Genomic DNA, 20,921 nt, shown 5'->3' with positions numbered 1-20,921 from the left:
AGTGGTGGAAGCCTCTCAGCTTATTACAGCCAAGGGCTGCTCTCCTGACAGCCTCCAGGCTGGATTGTGATCCAAATGACAATTCTGCTACCACCCAAACAATTTTTCTACCAGTATCTAATACTGTAAGGTATATTTACTGTTTGACCTTCTGGGTAAACTGCTTTAGCAGAATTCCCCTCCTAGTCGTCAAGAAGCTGGAAAGATCTGCTGTAGAAAATTTGGAGGTAGCATTTGGAGGTGACTGAAAAAAGTCTTGAATTTAAATGCAAGTGATCTTAATGAAGACCTTACATAGATATTATTTGCGTATTTATTGCTACATCTCCCTGTGAAAATTTGATGTGTGGAGGAGTGATTTAATTCAATTACTTAAAGAATGTGCTTAAAAGTTTCCCTTAAGAGCTCAGCATGTCTCTTAACCCACCAACTTAAAGACAGGCTGCGCAATTGAAATATTAGATCTCACATTCAAATTAAATCCCACACAGTTTCTCTTGTTTTACCTAAATCAGCTTATGTCTTCTCTCTAGGAGTATGTTGACCAGATGCTTGGGGCTGTATAGGAGCAAGTGTTAACAAGCTTTAAGTCACAATAAATGGTTTTCTCTGATATAATATTTTTTTTTAATTGATGCCAGTATAGCCCTTAGTATAACATACTCTCTCACCATCTGAAGCTCAGATGCCAAAGTTCTGGTGATTTCATCCTGCAAAGCAGCTGACAGCTAACACACTTTTCAGGAAAAACACCTGTAACATTTCTTCTCTTTTCTTTTGAGTCTCTCAAACATGATTTTTAGTGGAAAGCAAGGTTGATACCAGCATTCAAGATGCTTTTATCTGAACAGTGTCATGGAGTCATAAAAATAGGACTGAAAGGGTCCTCAAGATATCACAAGCTCGTCTCTCCACCCCAAAGCAATTTCTTCCTGACAATTCAACAGGACCTCCTACTCATCTCTTGGTACTTATCCTTTTAGCTTCTTACATATAGTTTGATTATTTGTTTCAATATTTTTCCTGGGAATGGAAGTTAAACTGAGTGGTCTGTAATTCCCTAGCATAATTTTTTAAAGCTAGACACCATGTTTCCCCTTTCCAGACTTCTGAAATCTTTTCTTTTCTCTATGATTCATGTTCTCCATGAACTGAAATTGCTTCAGCCAGTTCTCTTAAGTATTCAAGGAAGAAGTTCATCAGGTCCAGCCAGCTTGAAAACATATTCCTCTGGGTTTTCTCCAGCCTGTCATAGTCTGAGCTTTCACACTATTGACATTAATAGCATAGTGCTAGACACTTGCTTGCACTTGACCTTCTTGATGAACTGATGCAAAAAAAAAGGTATGAAATGCTTCAGCCTTTAGAGTGTCATCTGTCCCTTGCTGTTAACACTTTCCTTCGTGTTCTTCCCATGGGTACTGAATGAACTGAGTGTTCGCTTATTACTATTGGTTGCTTCCCTACATCCTTTTACCCTCACCCTCAGTAGCCTGACCTGCACTGTGTGCACTACCTTCTTATGTCTGAGCTCACCAAAGTGATCATTGTTTCGTCAGGTTGGTTTCCTACTTCCTTCCATCCGTGGTCTGCATTGGCATAGTTTGCTCTGTTTCTTTCAGTGTTGTTTCTTTCGGGAATTACCAACTCTCCTTGTCTCCTTTTTCCTTTAGACTCACTTCCCATGAGATCTTAGCTACCAGTTTGTTGTATTTATCAGAGTCCACCTCATTGACACTCCTTGTTTTTTGGTGCTGTTTTACTTCTTACCCTTTTTAAGGATTGTGAACTCCCTCCATCATTCGTTGTTCACTCTCACCAAAGTTGCCTTCCACTTTTATAATCACTTTCAACAGTGGGTCCAGGTACGAAACAAACTTGTATTGACAAAGGGATTCGTTCTTGGGGACTGCAGCTCTTTCTCCTCTGGAGCTTTTGCTGCCATAATAGTGTTCATTGGGGTCTAGCACCTCTCCCACTTCCTCCTCCTCCTCCTCCTCCTCCTCCTTGTCCCTCCCCATCCATGTATGTATAACAACAAAACTTGTAAGCACTGGCTGAGCTGTAAAGGCACAGAATCGGAGCTGCTGCCTAACTGCCCTTCTCCCACTGGGTCACTGCTTAGCAGTTTTGTTTACTTGGGTTTTTGAATTCCTTTGGGCCTGTTTCACATTGTGTGAACTTCAAGGATGCTTTGCATTTGTTTTCTCTCATTTAATGCTCATTGAACTTGAACAGCCCACTTCTTCGAGCTCTGCTTTGATTTACATATCAGTACCAGTAACAACCTGATTGTGTTATTCTCTCATGTCAAATCCGGTCACTCCTACAGTTGATGCATGCCCACATTAAGATCTCTTCTTCAACAGAAGTGTCTTCTCAAGTGTCTTTCCTTTTCTATTTTTAATTTGTTTTCTTTTTCCAATATCCAATTCCATTGCCACGACTGTGCAAAAGGAGTAAATTACAAATGCATAAAATATAAACAGTGCCTATTTATGTTTCCATGCTCTTTTACATGGAAACTCTTTTTATATTCCGATCTTAAAGTTACTTGTGTTACAATGCAAATTTTAATGTATGTTTACTTCTGTAAAATAATTTGTTGTTCATATTTTTCTGCATATGGTGAATAATTTGTACAAGGGCTCTGGTGAATGAATTCTTCTAACTGAAGTTATTCTGAATTGACTGTAGCTATTCTGTAGTTAAAGTTTCAGCTGGAGTTTACCTGATTTTGAACAGATGTTTGCCTTATGAGCTAGATAAACAAAGGAATAAAACCCTCTCCAAAAGACAGACCATGTGAAGCCGTGACTAACAGGTTTTTACCCAGTATGAAGTGGATAGGCTTCTTATGTTCCTGCTAAAAACTACCTAAAGGTAGAGTTGTTCAGATGTCAGAATGTCCTTTCGAGAATTCACTTTGCCACTTTATAGCACAAGAATAAAAAAAAAAAAAGGAAAGATTAAAATTAGTTTAGCAGACATCTTGTGGAAATCTAATGCACAAGAGCACTGAAAATTAGTTGATTGAACTCTAATTTTAAAAGTCACTGACATTATAAAAAATGTCAGAGGGCATGTCATCAGAAACAGTCTTAAAATAGGATGTCAGATGGTTGCTGAAGACCTCATTCTTCTTTCTTTTTCTAGTCTTAATTTATCTAGCAGTTTGCAAGTATTGAAACTACAAAGCAGTTGTCAAGGAGTATTTATTAGCATAATTCTCCCCCCTCCCCCAGTAAGGATGATAATCAGATGACCTGCATATAAATGGTAAAACAAACAAACAAACAAAAACCCTCCTTAGGAGGAGCTGAACTGAGCTGGAAAGGAGATTACTAACTCCATAACCAGTTTTCTCTCTTCCCTTTGAATTGAATCATCCTTTGTTCAGGACAGTGTTCTTATTAGGAGCAGTTTAATGGCAATGACTTTCTTGTCTGATGCTTGTAAGAATTGTGTCTGTCAGAAATGCCATGTGTTGATAAAGACAAACCAAAGAAACAAATTGTTTTCCTGTTCAGAGGCATGCTCTTAATTCATAGGTGGTTGCTTATTTTGAATTTTGTTAAAACAGGCTTTCTGTCATCAAAAATCAAATAGAAATGCTCTGTGCTGCTGTGGGGAGTCTGCCCATGTAGCTGTTGTGAATTGTGGCTAGTGTTCAGAAGCTGTTATGAATGCATTGGTGTAATAAGGAAAGGTCATTAAGTCTTGGTATGTCTACTTCAAATGGGAGCAACCTGAGACTGATGAGGGGAAGAGAGGAGAGGGGGCCAGAAAGATACACAGCTGATGAATTTTCCCTTCAGAGAAGGAAGTGGGGAAGTGAAATATCTTCTGCCAGAAGAACAAATGCATCAGAAATTAATACCAAGTCATGCCACCCAACCTAAAAGGCTCAGACTGCAGATTATGCTTGCCCCATCCCTGGACAGTTGAGCTTCTCAAGAAGCAGCTCCTGGACAACTGCAATTTGTTGTCCAGTGTTCTGAGGCACATTGAAGTTGGTGATAATTTATCATAAAATTCCAGACTGCAGAGGTTTAGGAGCTTTTTGCAAGCATCTCAAGTCTCTGTGCATTGGAACAGAGACAGGGACATTTTAAATTAACCCAGTGTCTGTCCTGTCACAAGTGAGAGACTTCAGGGAGAATTAAGAACTGGAAGAATCCTGGTCACAGCAGCAGAAATGCATGTTTTAATAGCAGAGGGGCCTACTTTAATTGTCAGAACAGGTAGGAGGAAATTTAGCTGCTCAAAAGACAAAGCTGATCTATTGCCTGTTTATGAGCTGGGATCCTTGGCTACCACGCAGGGTCATCCCAAAAATGTTTGACTGTGCTGAAGAAGCACTGTCAGAGAAACAATTGTAAATGCTTTTCAGTCGTCTTATAGATTTTTCTGTTTCTTATGCCAGCTGAGGTAAAGAGCGATTGATTTGGGAAACCTCTATAAAGCCTGTGAGTTTTCTCTGGGAGGCATTTCTAGAAGGGTGAGCGGCAATGGCAGTGCTCTCTTACAGCTCTGGAGGTCTGGGGCGAGGATGGGCTTGAGCTTTGTCAGAGTTGGGGGCTGGAGTGGGAAGCAGAGGCAGAGTTGATCCCGGGGGCTTGGAGCAGTTGTATTGCACCGGGGCGAGGGCTGATCCGGAGTGGGAGGCAGAGAAAAAGCATGCTTGTACTCTTTAAGTGTGCCGGAGGGATAAGGGAAGACACAGAGCTGCAAGCCTGTTCAGATCAAGGGAAGCTGAAGAGCACATCGGCCTGGCACGTGAGACACAAATATAGCAGCCTGGTGAGTGCCCAGCTGGGGCGAGCTTTAGTTTGCTTTTTAAAGGCGTGCTGTCAATTCATATTTGGCTGACAAATTTTTGTTTTGTTTAAAAGGGAAGAGAAAAAAATAGGGTTGTTCTTTTTTTCCATAAAAGTCAAGAGCAAATAATTCTTGTTAAGTAGTTTGTTTTTTTAAAAAGTTACTGTCTTAAAACAAAACTGCTCTCCTGTCACCTCATACTGAAAATGACTGGAGAGAAAAAGGAAACTGGCTGCACTGGTTTTCATCATCCAAGCTGAGAGGAGTGCAAAAAGCCAACAGAGAGAGGGTAAAAGACAGAATGCATTTCAAAATACCCTTCCCAACAATAATCCGAGGAATTATTTCTAATATGAATAAGGAAATGTGTTCCTTTAAAATATACTGTTGCTTTTTAAGTGGCTAGTTCTGCTGTAAACAAATCTTGGAAACCGCCTGTGGAATTAGATGTATTTCAATTAAGGAACTCAAAGGAAATAGATTTTTACCTACAGCAGCGTATGGAAATGAGGGTGGAAACGTAAAGCATTTTACAAAGCAAGATGTGAGTTCCTTTGAGTAAACAGGGAAGTAACAGCTGTGAAATGTTGCTAGGAGAAATTAAATATTGTGGCCAAAGGTTTGTTCCTCTTTTTGACTGTTTGCTAAAGCATAATTGTTCAGATACAAACAATCAATCAATCTTCAAGTGTAAAGAAAGGGTCAGAGTGTCCATTTCATCAAACCAGACCAGTACTTTACTTACATGCCAGATTAAATTGTTCAGAGGAGGGAAGGATTTCAAAACATCATGCATCCCATGGATTTTGTAAATGCATCCCATGTTGCCTTGTAGACAATGATTCTTTAAATGTCTGGTTGTGGTTGCTTTAAGTGTGTCTTTCTGAAATGGATGGTCATTGGCCACTAGGGAGGCAGAATTAAAGATATTTTGGAATAGGCAACAAGGGGTTTTATATGGCAGCTCTTACTTTGCCAGAGCTCATTCAATGATCTGTCTGCTTTCCTTTTATCTTATTTATTCATAGACAATTAGATGTCTGCGAAGGGAAGTTTAAGAGCAGCAACCACAGGTTTCTCTACTCATTTACATACAAATGTCATATGAAGTTTGTGGAGTCTTACTGGCATGGGAAGAAGTATTTCTGACTCATATTAGACATGCGTAAGTATTCACAGATCCAGGCCATAGTAATCATTAAATTCAAATTAATAAAGCTTGTGCCTGCTATAATTTATGTGGGCCTGTATTTCTGCTTGTACTCTGTACAGGTTAATCCATAATCTCCTTCAGGACCTTCTGTGTCCCTTCATCTTTCCACTGCAGATACCTTTGGATTTCTGCCTGCTGGCTGCACCACTCCCTTACCCTGCCCTGCGAGTCTGCAGCTTGAGCAGCCTGAGCAGGTCTCCATTGCTCTTCTGAGTCTTCCCTGGGTGGGAGAATGAAATTACTCTCAGGCCAAGAAATAAAGTACCTGAGAGGCTTCATAGAGCTCCTGTCAGGCACCGGAGATACCCAGCTCTTTGCTACATGATGTTCCCCACTACAAAAAATGCACTCAATTTCTGCCTAATGATTTTTTAAAATGATTTGTTAATTGGCCTGCAGAAATTTGAAAACAGCTATCAATATGAAAAATTGTAAGATTTATAATTTACAGGCATAGATTTTTCTTTTTCTTCTTTTTTTTTTTTGGTACTTTTGTAGGAAAGACTAAATGGCTGGATTGTATTTTATATTGAATCCAGTGCAAACATGAGGTTTATGCAAACAGCAAAAATACTAGGCTCCACATATAATTGGGGCCAAAATTTTAACCTCTAGAAATAAAAAACATGGCCAAAGTAATGGAAAGTCTAATCTGCTTTAGTACAGCATAGGGAGAATTTCATGTTTTCTGTATGCAGTAATTCGCTGCCTGTAGAGCAAGTGGAAAATGTCTTGATAATTTTCTGTGTTTTCAGTGGAATAGAGTTTGTGTTTTAGGAGATTTTCATTTTTTCTAAATCCAGAAAAACTCCCTGATCACACGGTTTTACTTTTTGGGAGGTTTTCCAGCTAGTGTTAGCTGCCAGAATGCCAACTACATATATGCTTAGTTTATTACAGCTAAATATGTTCGTTGTTTATGACTCTCTGAATTGCACCTTATTTTCTGCAACTGTTGCCTATGCATACGTTTTGAGAGAGATTTGAATTTTGAGTAATTTGGGGAGATGAAAAAAACCTCCTGTGTTTTTGCTTTGTTTTCTGTTCTCAGGTGAAAAAAGCTAAGGAAATATTTCATCTGACAAAGATTCAGTCTGGCATTGCCTAGATCTTTGGATTGCAGGTCCAAATTCTTCAAATTGCGGTGAGGCAGAGAAAAGGGAGAAAAAATCTTTTTAGCTTCAGTACCAATTATGAGCTGAAGTTAGAAGAATGCGTATGAAGAGTTATTAAGTCAAAGCTTAGAGTGGAAACTGGTTACAACCTCAGCTATGAAGAGACTCCAACCTCTCCATAATAAAATTGCAGTGGAAACCCTCCTGAAGGTTTTTGCCCTTCCAGATCTGCCATCTGCCACTTGAATCACCTGTGACCAATGCATATAGAATGAGGTAGAAGGAGGGTGTTCAGACATGAGAGGTTTCAGTCCTCAGTTGCCTCAGAGATGTCAGCTTCTGAAAATTTTCCATTTGAAATTTCCCTAAATCATCTTGCTTCTAGAATGGGTGCAAAGGGAGAGGGTTCTCTAAAGGCAAAATAACCATAAGCCCTCTAGACCTTCTCCCTCTTAATGTTGTGGACGTAGCTTCATGCTTCAGGTCTAAGGAAAAGCGTCTCTCCTGAGTGCTCCCAAATGCATATGTGTGTCGTCTCTGCACTAGGACTCATATCGATAACATCTGGGACTGGAGTTTCAGCACTGGTGCCACTCTGTCCATGAGATCACCTGATCGCACTGGTCACAGGTGTGTTTACCAGCCATGAAATACAGTGACATGGGGGAAGGGTGCCAAAGTGATCTCTTAGCAGTTGCAGCCCTGGTCACAGTAGCCGGGAGGTGCTGGTGGGAGGAGGTGCTTGAGCAGGCACAAGCAGAAACAGCCATTACTATAGTGGTGCTAGAGCAAAGGAAACAGATTTGATCAGTTTCGACTCTTGGCGACTTGCAGGTGGTGACTGTTTATCCTGGTGAGGCTGGAGAGCTGTATGCTATGAGCATAGAGGATATACAATGGCTCTTTCTGCAGGTTCACCTCTCATTGTGCCCAGTGGCAGGAACATAGATGGAGTGAGGCCATTTGCTGTCCTCTGCTAGTCAAGCATCCCATCTCAGAGGGAATTCAGCCCAAGTGATGCCCTGGAAGGCATTAGATGACTGCACAGATGTTTTGCTTTCTCTGCCATCCATATGTGGACGTTGATTTTCTTCCTGTGTCTTCTCTCCCACTGTCTGTAATACAGAAAACAAAACTACTTTGTAGACTAAGCCCAGGTTGGGCAATGGTGCTTGGCTGCTGTTCTGTTGGGAGCAGACCGGTGGAAGGAGATGTCCTTGTGGCACTGCACTTTCAGCTGTGTGAACTGGAGTGCTGGTGGACTGCTGCTATCACTCAGCTTGGGGAAATGGTGCTTTTTTTTTTTTTTTTTTTAACTAACTGTATTTGTTTTAGCATATGGCTCCACAGACACTTCTATTGGTGCAACTGAAGATATGACAGTAGACTTCAGACAAGGAGACAGGGAATGTGGGAGACTCTTACGCTGATTCTGCAGTAGAAGAAAATGTACAAGCGAGCCAAGCTCTTGGTTGTCTCGGTATGTCTGACTTTGGGAGCCTGGTAACTGAGAGATGGCCACCAGTAACTCATTTTATCAGGCATGAGCAATAGGGCTGAGATTAAGGCAATAACAACAGCTGTCAGAATATAGCCTTTTTAGTGGTGTATTGGAAAGAAAGTTTGGCGTGGGTCCGTCTCGACTGAGAAGGCATTAGAGAATCCTGGGAAAGATGAAGAAATGAATGTGTGGCAGTGTCTTTTCCCTAGTTTGCTATAAACCATATGTCTGTCTGCTGTACACACAAATACTTGTGAGTAGGTGACTCAGATTTTCAGTTGGCCAGATATTATGCATACCAGCACTACCCAGTCATACAAGCTCTGCCAAATAACTTTCAGGCACTTAACACCTGTGGACTCTGTCCCTGTCAGCGTGCCAGAACTGAATGCCACTTGAATAACAGTAGCTGCAGCCCCTTGGTATCATCTGTGTATCCTGCTGAGCCAAATTTAATGCACACAGGAATTGTTTTACCTACAAATGAAGTAGAACCACTCTGCTTGGTGATGCTGTGTACTTTTGTGCTGAATTACAGTGGAGGCAATGAGAAAAAGACAATTTCTCATTGAGCTGTAGGTAACATGAATGCAATTATCTATATTGATATTTGGCCAGTGAAAAGTCAGTAACGTTCTTGGAAGCCAGAGAGTTAATGATGTTAAATCTTCTTGAGCAGTCAAAGTCCATCCATCCATCCCCCTCACACCCCCCTTTCTTTTTGCCTGCCTTAATGTATAACTTCCTTCCTTTGAATCGTAGGTAATTAAGCTGGACTCCTCCGTGCTGAAATGTCACACTTACCACCTGTGGGCTTCCTATCTCCAGCTTTAAAAGGAATTATTCTTCCTGCAGGTCCTGCTGCTGCTGTGTTCCGCTCTTATTAACCTCATGGTCACGAAGAACAGACCCTCCTGTGTTTTCATTAGATCTACCTTCTAAAGAGATGCAACTGGGTACCAAAGGAAAATATATAAAGAAAAGAATTGCTTTCATTCACATATGGGGTGAGGTGAGGACTAGGAAAGAATCCTTCCAGCTCTTATAGCTCCCTCTGACCTGGTCCTTCTGCTGGGTCTATTACTACCATGTTTTCCTGGTTTGTGCCTTGGCAAGAAAGCAATCATGGGTATACATGTTTTCCATCATTCAGCCCCACACTGCAAAGCTCCCCTGATTCGATGCTGTCATGGAACTAAAGAATACTTTCACCCAATTGGGACCTTATTCTTGGAAGGACTTTGCAGCATAGTAAAGCACTTCTGTTTTGTGGTCAAAGCTTAATTACAGCTTGGTGGCCATCTGTGTGGTAACACTGGGCAGCACAGACAGTGCTGGAGTCTGTAAATCCAGGTTCTAGAGGTGAGCTAGAGAAGCTATTAAATCCATTTGAGCAAGAGAATCCATCAAAATACAATGCAATACATTATAAAATCCACTGAGATCCCTTTACCCACTGCAGAACGTAGCTGGCACTTCTGCATTACTCTGTGCCCCCACTGCAAGTTGTGCACACATGCCTTTGTGGAGCTCAGAACACACTGGATCTGCCACGGATGCCAGCAGGAGACTGGGAACAGTGGTGACTTGGCCTCCTTGTTAGGTATTCCAGCTCGTGCTGTGACTATACCTTCTGGGTACAGCACAGACCCTTCCAGTCTGACCTTTTGATTTTGAGAAGAAATAAACATCATCAGAGACAGGAAAACAGAACAGCTTGGGTAAACTGAAGCTGCTTTTGGAGCCAAAAGAAGTTGTAGGTTCTTGTTGATGATTACACACAAGCAAGATTTTCAGTTCACTTAGGCTAGCAGTAGTCATTTCTGCTTGCACAGAGTGAGTATTTAAATCATTATCAAATCAGAAAGAGATTGTTTTGTAGTTGTTTTGCCCAGACACAGAAATGACAGTTCAGGAGGCCACATGGTAAAAAAAACTGTGCCAAAAACATTCAAGAAAGAGCCCATCTGTTCTTGTCTCATGGGTTATGTGACTGGGGGACAGAAACATTGTCTTTGCCCCTGACAAGGCACACGCCACAAAAAAGCAGATGCTAAGGAGCTGGCTATTCTCAACCTCCAGTCCAGCTTCTGTGACCAGACACCAAGCAGAGCTTCACAGGAAGTCCTCTCCCAAGAAAGACTGAACTGTTATTAGATGATTCAAATTTTGGTATGGAGTTGGTTTCCATGATTGTTTCCTCTGCAGTTTGGGTGGGGAGGGGATCTAATAGTGGATTTACTGCAGCAAGCTAAGATGGTTGTAAGCGTTCCTCCTCTCCACTCACTAGTGCTGCTGTATGTCTTCCAGCTCGGTGGCCTGCTCCTTCCACAGCTCTGTCACAGCGCAAGCAGTGCACTAAGCATGCAAGGAAGAGCTTGAGGAGTGCTGTTTGGTTTCCTGCTTTCTGATGTTAAAAGCTTCTTCCTTGGAAAATGTTTTCCCTTCCCTCAGGGCCCTCTTCTCATCAATCGAGAACAGGAGTTACACAGACACACAACTGATTTTTAGATCTTAATAATAAACAGTTAACAAAGCTCTGGTCTTTACTGTGCTCTGGAGCCCTGGGATATGCAGAGATACTGCTTTTCATCACTGATTCCACAAGATAATGAAGTCTCAGTTCCCCCTCATAACAGTTGGAGAGGCAGGGACATGCAGTCTTTTTTGTTTGCTTGGAGAGTCCAAGAGACTGCAGGCAGCATCAGCAGGACATATCCCCCAGAAGTGTCCTCAGCCCCAAAAGCTTCCCTCCACGCTAAGGGAAGGACTGCCACTGGTCTGCCTTTACCTCTGTCTGTGTGGTACAGGTGTTTTAGGAGTTGTGGATGTCAGACATGTTGGATCATAGAAGAGGTACAAGGTGAGGGAGGCAGGAAGGTCACATTCATGCTGCTGCAGGTCTGCATGGCTTGGGATGGCTTCGTTGTACTGTCAGTATAGGCACACACCAAACCTAGGATTTCTGTGTCTTATGCAGAGACTTCTGAATATGAGGAAGAGTAAATTCCTCCAGCTTGTGGGATGAATCTGCTGCAGAGGAGATAAGTTATTTATCTCTGTCAGAGGTGGGATTTTCCCTTGTAGGCATGCTTTTGTTATGAGTAGGGAATACTGCTGGGGTTTCATTACTCACAACTTCCATGTCCTCATCTGGTTCCCCAGCCGGCTGTGAGCATTCGCTGTTAGTGACAGACTGTGGCTAAACCATTAATCACAGGAGACCAAATATGCATGTGGAGCAAGTGAATGCCTTTCCACTGACCTTCAGGGACCTGCAGAAGAAGGAGTTCAGTGGTAGTTTTGATGGTGGATGATGGTTTAGCAAGGAAGAATTTTAGTACTAATATTTTATGTAGAGAGAAGACGACTGACAGCGTAGTTGTGAAGATCTGAGAAAGGAATTCAGTGATCAAGGTTCAGGGAGAGAAACTGCCTGTTTTGTTAAAAGAGTAAGAAAACAAGGATGAGGCTTTTTTTAGGAACATCATGTCCAGGCAAGTGGATGACAGTCATACTTCACAGCAGAAATTCTGATGCTGAAGTGCAAATGCTGCTGAGCTTATGCTGCCAGCCTAATAGGCAGAGGAACGTGAAGAGCCAAATACAATAAAATAGATTTAAATAACATGGTTCACAGTTGATTTGAACTGGAAAGAGGAGATATGCAGAAGTGGATGACAGAAAGAGTGCCTTCTTTTTCGTAAGTCCCACATAAAGCCCTCCCCATAGAGGGCATCAGTGTCATGAACAGGTGGAAGCGGAGATAAGCAGTGATGTTCATTTGGAGATTGCCATTGGGAAAGCTGAGCCAAAGCCCCATGCTTGCCCTGTGTAAGAGCTGTCTAATCAAACCAAATGGGATAGGTGCTGGTTCCATTTCTTGTGTCCAAGTAGCAGCTCTGGAGCTGTCATTACTTCCATTCCTGTCACTGCCAAGACCAGTCTGTCTGGGGTGGCCAGGGGTAGACATTCAAGTCTTCTCCCACCAGGTGAAAAAGCAGAGTTTTGGAGGCTTGGATCTAGTCTCCTTGCACCCTTTTCCTCGCATTCTCCTTCCTTTGCCTTGGATCACAAAAGACAGTGAACTAAAAAAACCCCCCAAAACAACATATCATATTCACCATATCTGTTTAAATTTAATGCCCCTGCTTCCCTCATTTGAACCTTGTAAAGACACTGTGGAAAAGCATAGCTCTGTCAGTCAGAGTAAGTGCCGGTGAGCTCAGCTCTGGTAATTCTGAGGTGGAAGGACCACGTTCCGGTCCTGCCTCCCAAAGGGATGTGCTGCTAAATTGCATGGTAATTGTGTTTGTTATCTGCGGCGTGTAGGCTCATTACATTAGGTACAGGTAACAGGCAGTTGCAACTTAACCTTGTCATTTAAGATGTTCTGGAAGACTTCTCCTCCTCCCCCGGCCCTGCTATCAGCACGTGGGGCTGCATGAGCCCTCCGCAGTAGGACTGCTTAAGCCCTGCTCACCTCTGCACCCTACATTTCAGAAGGTCCATTTGGAAATCCAGCATGGAAAGTCAGGATATCCAGGCTCAGGGAATTCGTGGGCAGGCAATGGAAAAGAGCTGTGTGTGAGATTATGCTTATCAAAAGCCTGACATGAAGGGAGAGGTAAAGGTTGAATGAGCGGCTGAGTAGTAGGGATTGTTTCTCCACTGACTATAGACTGGCAGGCCAAACTTTGGTTTCTTTGAGATACAATTAATAGCCAGCCAGCTTCATGTTTAAGCACTTTGATGAATATCCTGATCTACCGATTCCCCTTGCTGCTGTCGTATGGTATCCCAAGGCTTGTCAATATGACTGATCGTAATGTTACTTCTCTCTCCTCTCTCTCTCTGCATATGAGTAAGAAGGAATGTGCTCATTCAGATAAGCTTCACTATGCAGTCCTGCCTGAGGTGACAGTGTGGCCCAGAAGGCAGGCCAAGAAGCAGGGTAACTAGCTTAGGAGCAATGAAGTTGTCAAATGTCTCAGCCCTCACACCCTGTGGTGATGAGAGCAGGAGGACACTGTCTGTGGGGAAGGCACCTTTAGCAATATCAAGGTTCAGGCACTTCTCAGCATAGGTGAGTGGGGCTGGTCTTGGCTCCTCTCCCCTGACAGCAGCTTACCCACGGGGACCAGGCAGCGTGGCAACGACATGGGCCCCGACGGGACTCCTACAGCCTCATGGGGACCTGGTATCACCCAGCAGTTCCCGTGGAAGGAGGAGGTCACATTCATTGCTGATGATTGTTGTGGCTATTAAACAAGCAATTCCCCTCATGTACCAAATGAGCGCTCTGTGTCTTGTGCCACTGAGTTTTTCATCCACCTGTTGTCTGCCAGATCATTTTTTTCTTTTAGGCTGGCCCCCCACACACTGGGTTTGCACTGTTTTCAACTAGACTGGCTTAGGCTGATTTAATTGAATTGTTGGAACAGGTTGATGGAGACTCTTATTTTGGGTTGGGGGGGCCCCATTTAGATGTAACCAGTGCACGCTAAATTGACACCAGAACCTCTTTAATCAAAAGAAAGAGCAGATGCACAAGGAGTCAAATCAAATTTAGAAAATTGTTTTAGAAACTGACTTTATTAAAGCAGTATAGTTCCTGTGTATAGATTGCACTAGACCTAAACTGATTGTTAAAATGTCTGTAGTTAAACTCATATAAATTGGAGTGTAGACAGGCTCTTAGAAATTCATTTGTGCAGGTCAATCATGCTGACTGTTGGTCCAACAGAAGCACTTTGCAGAGCACAGAAAATAAGTTAAAATGCTGGATTCGGAGTAGGAGCCCGTATTCAAAGAGCTCACCCTTTGGCAGAGGCCATACCCAGGCATTTGTGGTGGAACACTGCCATTTGTTACCATTGCTGCAGCATGCGGGTCTGAATCGAACCAGCCCTTCCGCATCATCTGCTCTCCCTTCTGAGGTGTTAGCCCTCTCCCATCTGTAGTTGAAACCGATTCAGCTGGGAGCTTTTTTCCTAGCTCTGACTCTGCTGGGGCTTCATCATGGGATGATTCTGATTTGTAGGGGAACGATCCAAGACATTTGAGGGCTGGTATCACACCTGACAGCTTTCTCAGCGCAAAATAATAAGAATGGTTTGAGTATCAACTGCAAAATACCAACCCTTTCCTAAGGAGACTCCAGCGAGAGTGTGAATGAGGCTGTAACTCATCTTTAATAATGCTACTTTTAAAAATAAATCATGTTTTATGGATCTAAACTTAGCCTCTGCAGATAAGCGAGTCCCGGGGCTGCTGGTGATTAATATGCAGCACCGGAGCGTGGCCCAGCGGGGCCCTGATTAATAGCGATGACATCATGGCTTTTAAACATTCTATTAATGCCGGGCCCAGTGACAAATGGGGACGTGAGGCACCGCTTCCCTTGGCATTTGCGTCGCGAGAGCAAGGACTCAGAGCGGCGCCCTTTTGCCTCTGCGGTGCTGGGGCTGGGATGTGGGGGGCCTGTGGCCTCCTTGCAGGCAGCCCTGCTGAATTAAAGCTGCTTGTGAAGCAACCCCCGGGGGCTGGGGTCAAAGTCGTGCCTGGATACTCACTGCTGTGCCGATCCCTGTATATTCGGAGCTGGTGCTGGCTGAGCAGCTTGTGGGATTCCCAAGTCCTCAAAGAGATGTTTAGCCACTTTCTCTGCCTGCAACTTTCCCTGCCATCCTACCTTTCCGTGGCCTGGCCCTTCTGTCCCTCAGCTTCTCCTGCTGCTTCAGGAATTAATTATTATGTGTGGGTGCTCACTGTGCTCCCAGGGAGAAAAGGGTGCCATAGCACAGAGCAGGGAACTCCGTAAGGTTTTGCACGATGCAGTTTTGTGACCACTCTGTCTTTGCACTTGTGCTAGAGCTCCTGAATCTTTGGGCAGCATGTTGCATCCACGTGTGTAACATCCTGCACTGCCCACCAGGCAGCAACCCCAGCAGGTTCCCTCTGCACCAGCATACGGGGTGCTAATGCTAATGAGCAACCTCATCGTTTCCATTTTGCTCCGTTGTTTTTCTGGTATCTTACTGGCATCGGCTTGAACTGGAGTGCTGGCCCTGACCTCTCTGGATACTCTGAAAAACTCTGGTTAGATTTGTGTATGGATATCATGTGTTGGGCCCTATTTCTGCCTTCTGTTCCCTGGGTCCTGAACTGGACCAATCCAGCATCTGGAAAGTAATGTGGTAGCCCACACAGCTAAAACTTTAGGAACCTGCTGAGCAGGTTTCTTTGCTAAGGTATTTTGAATGGTTTCCAATTAAATTCTCCTCCACCATCCCACCAGCACTGGTGAGAAAAAGGTGGTTTGAACTGCTCTGCCTGTGTATTCAAATGGTAAAGCTCTGTGAATTGAGATTGCATTTTGGTATCTAGAAGGAATCCCAGGAGGGTTCTTGCCAGTTTGGATTTTATAAGATTTGTCCTTTGCAGCAGTCTCTATGCCGCAGAAGTGTCTTGCTCGGGGACCAAATCTGTGAGGAGCTCTGAACTGGCAAGCATCTCCGACAGATTCGCTGGTTGTTAGGGGTTAGGAGCTTTGCCAGGTACTGCCTCTAAGCTGTTAAATATTTCACCAAAAGCTGGTGGCTAGAGACTGTTGTATTAAAGCTATATTTGGTCTATTGCTGTCTCTTTGGATCCTCCTATATCAAGTGACTGCGGTCCATTTCTAAAAACCTTTATTGTTGAGTAGTCAGGTTACTTTGGACTTGTTCAGTTGGTGGATTTTATTTTTTTTATTATTATTAAACCCCACCCCCTAAAACCTAAGACGTCTAACCATTATGCCATTCAGTACAGAGCATATTTTATGATCTTAAAGGCCTGAGAATATAAAAATGTTGGAAATATATAACCTCTGAGCTGCTAAGTATCAGCCAGGGAGATGTCTCCCCTCCCCTCCAGAGTGACTGGGCAAATGCGGGCACACTTTGTATCACAGAAATCTCTGCTTTGTGGCATCATCTGTCCTAAAACGCTTCACCCTTGAGCAAATCTTCTCACCCTTTCTCCAATCAGTCTCATTCTTTGCACTTTCAAAGCTTTGCCACTCCTCCTTTATTGTGTGCTTCTTGTGCAGTGATGAAGCAGAATAGTTGAGGCAGTGCGGGTGGGATCAGGGGCATCTATTTTGGTGTCTCAGCCACTAGCTTGTGTGTACTTGGCTTTTCTGCACTTCAGTTTGCTCCTCAGTCTCAGGAACAAATTGGTATTTGTCATGAGCTCTTTTGATCCTTGAAGAAAATGAAGGGCCATTTAACATTTTTAGAGTAATAATAATAATGGAGGAAAAGGGACATATTCTGGTATCTGAGAATAGCAGGTATTTATTTAAGAGCGTACTTTAGAATAATAGCGAGAAGGACCTTTAATCTCAGAATTTCAAGGCACCTTGTAAACTATAAACATTGATTCTCCTTCTTGTTATTCCTTATGGGCATTTTACATCTATAAAATAAAGCAAAGTTCCTACCCCGGTGATCTTGCAGCAAGAATGAATGAATATCAGGAGGACTAAGGCTAAGTACAAGATGGATTCAGGTGGAAACACAACAAGGGGACTGTGTTGGGGATGGGTGGTTTATGTTCATGATATTTCACCCATGGGGACATGCATTTTGGATAAGTCAGTCTCACAGACACCTGTGAAGAAGAAATTCATATTACCCTAGGGAAGCTGAGTAGTGGGGCATGTAAATGAGATTGGTCATTCAGTAAATTTCCCTTCCAGACATGTAGCTTTTAACCTGCCCAGGAGGTGAGTGGTGTTGGATCATAGAGGGGACAAGCAGCAGCTAGGGGAGTTTTTCTTTGGCTCCTGTGGTTAAAGATTTCCTACTAGAAACAAAAGAAAGGGGGTTCTAGATTTGCTTCCACAAGCGTGTGCCTGCTGTGCCACCTTTAAACCAATAATATTACGCACAAGACCTTTTTTTTTTTTAATTTGCAGTTTCTATAAAGTAAGCACTGAAGACCAATTTGAGCTGTTCTGAAATTTTGGTTTCCTTTGTTTCTCTGCATTTCTATTGGATTAGGTCCCTGACATTATTGCCAAGAAGTTAAATATTGCATTTAGAGATGGAGGAAACTGAATAATGTAGCTCTGCAGCTTATAGCTTTTCTAGTGCTGTGCCAGAGAGCTTTTTGAGTTGAAAAATGTGACTGGCAGGCAAATTTAGACAAAAATGTTTTGGAAATTATTTTTTTTCTCTTTCCTTTTTTTATGTGATAAGAACCAAAATGTACAGCTGGAAACTGTAATGTTCACAGCAAAATAACCATAGAGATTCAGAGAAAGTAAACATAGAGAAGTAGGAGGCCTGTTTGCTTAACAAATGTCTGTGGCTGCAGATCATGGATTATTCAGTAAGCAGGGGCTGTGCCACTCCATTGCAGAAGGAGCTGGACACAGGTGACTCATCTGGAGCCTCGCTTAAGGTCCAGTGATAAAGGAAATTCAGGATGAGCGTCAGGATTGACTAGGGACGCATCCAGAGCCTACTGAAGGGGGGGGGTGGAAGGATTTGCATTGTCTTGCATGCATTTTGACAAGTACACCAAATCAAATCAAGTACAGCAAATCCAGCTCAGACTCCTTGCCCTCATTTTGCAAGCCCTGTGGCTTTTGCCCAGTCTCCTCACTCTTTGCAGACCCCCCTGCTTTGCAGCAAACAGAGGTCTAGGTTTAGCCCTTTGTGCTTGTCCTCTCTCTGTCCCTTGATTGTAGAGTCAATGGCAACTGAACATGGACCTTGGGCACCTCGGGATCCTGTCACAGTGCCTGGATGTTATCCCTTTCTATTTTGTCCTCTGTGGGTCCTATCTTATGTTGCTTACTACACCATGCCCAAGTGTGTTCAGGAAGCCACTCACTGAGCCTCAGTCAGGGCAACCAGATGAACTCTTCCTCCTTGTTTTGCCTTTGGGAAGAGAAAGAGCTAATAAAGCCCCTCCAAAACAAACTGAACAGATCCATTATTTTATGTCCAGGCCTTGCCGAGTAATAATGATGTGCCTTTAACCACCCACTCGTTCCTCTGCTTATCCCCCTGGTTGTTTATGACCTTCACTCATTGTATTCTGTTGAATTGAGCTTGTATATTCCTGACACACAGGAGCTGCATCTTCATTCATTTGTGATAAATGCCTAAGACACTTAGGGCACTTGAAATTAAATAATCAGCTATGAAACAAAAGACCCCAAATGAGCAGAGAGACACATTGTTTGTTGTATTTGCAGGTAAGTTCTGCCTAAAAGCTACCAAAGCATGATGCTTCTTGCTGCTTTTTAGTTTAAAGCAGATGTTATATGCATTATTTGAAGCCATACCCTCGCAGCCCGTGATGTAATGGCAGCAGGAGGTGAGAGATGAGGAGCTGGAATATCTCCTGCTTTATAGGTGAGGCTTAGGCGAAGAGAGGGCCCTGGAGCCAGGGCTCTTCATTCAAGTGAAACGGCCTGTGCTTTTGCGCCTTTTGAGGCTGAGTGTTTATGTAAGGCTGAGGGGTGCAATGTGAGTGTCAGGGAGAGGAAGAAATAAAGGTTTCAGTGCTCTGTGTTGGGTCCTTGAGGTATGGGTCTGTGGAGGTCTGAGGTGTGCCAGGCTCTGCAGGGCACCATGTCTGTGCTGCAGGTGAAAGAGGCGGTTATGGGTTTTGTATAGGCACTTGGTGCTCTGTGAAGCCAATACTGTAGTATCAGGTGTGTGAAAAATACAGAAAACTGAGAGAGACAGGCATGAATTTGCACCCAGGATAGATTCAAAGGGGTCTCACATCCAGGGCGAATCCCCTCTCTCCTTTCCTCCTTTGCTATTTCGGGCAGAAAGCCCCAGGAAGATGCATTTGCCATCCCTGCCGAAGGAGAGCTCTCTGAGAACAGCCCTGCTCAGCACTCTGACCACAGGTGGGACACCTTTGAAGGGAAATGTGTAGCAGCACAGTGAATTCCTCCCATTTTATTTCTTTTCCTGGGGGCAGATAGATGCATTTGATTTAAAATTTTGAAAAGTCTGGAAGTATTATTTTGTGTGTGTGCGCATCTAAATCTCCCCTCTGATCACTGTAAGTGGCTGTTAGGCATGTGTAGCTGGAAGATAACATGCTCATCTCCTCAGTGGAGGGCAGGCAGCAGCAGCTGGGCCTGCAAGTCCAGGTTATCTTTTACTAGTGTGCCTCTTGCTGCATCTCTTGTCTTGTCCTGCCTGGCTCCAGCCGATTCAGTGTGAAACCTCATGGTAATTTATTCCATAGTCCCTCCTCAGCCTGGGAGGTCCAGCCAGGAAGCAGGGGGCATCCCATGTGGTGACACTGGGCAGAACAAATTAGCCAGATCTGCCAGAAAGAGAGAACAACAGGGTCTGACCACATCCAACAGTCCCAACAAAAAGACCAGTTTTGTATAGAGCAGTCCCCAGTTTGCTGGTTATCTGCCATAAATGGCAGCCACAATTTCTTCTTTTCTTTCCCTCTTCACCACTTCTAAATGATTTGTGCAGGCACTTCAGTAGGTCTGTGAGTGTGGGCCCAAGATGTTCGTTGTGTCAAGGTGACAAACCTGAACAGAAACACTGTATTTATTAGGCAGGGGAAATTTGGAAACCCATGTTTGCAAGTAGTAAGTAAGGGAAGGATATTTATCTGCATGGGGGCAGATGCCACTGCTTCTAGCACAATTGCCTGATATTATTTGAATATTAAGTGAGCTTGGTGACTCACCAAGGTGGCCACTTCCCCATGTTTCAGGCCATCCAGGTTGTTGAAATCACCTCTGTCACTAGCACTGAGTGACATCCTTCCAAATGGATAAATGGTCACTCTGGTTTGGGTCTTGTCTTAGAACTGTCATCCCTCCCCACAAAAACAAACGTGTTTCCACTACACAAGAAAACAATGACAAATGGAAAAGCATGTTGGCGCTTCACTCCCCCAAATAAGAACAAAGGGGGTTTATTTGGGTAGGGAGCAGAGAAACCACTCCTTCCATGCTCTGTCCATGGGGTAGGAAAGGGCTTTTGTTGAGATTAGCAATTATCAATTCAATAAATGGGAGTTGTCTATGTAAACCCCTCAGGCAGCCTTGGAAATTTCAACCATAGGCTTCAAAGATGTCAATTTATTGCTTTTGTTACATTTATAATCATGCTTCTCTTAAAAAAGAGAGGAGAGGAGAGGAGAGGAGAGGAGAGGAGAGGAGAGGAGAGGAGAGGAGAGGAGAGGAGAGGAGAGGAGAGGAGAGGAGAGGAGAGGAGAGGAG

Source organism: Apteryx mantelli, chromosome 1, assembly GCF_036417845.1.
Source record: "Apteryx mantelli isolate bAptMan1 chromosome 1, bAptMan1.hap1, whole genome shotgun sequence".
Taxonomy (NCBI): domain Eukaryota; kingdom Metazoa; phylum Chordata; class Aves; order Apterygiformes; family Apterygidae; genus Apteryx; species Apteryx mantelli.
Note: the sequence above shows the minus strand (reverse complement) of the source record.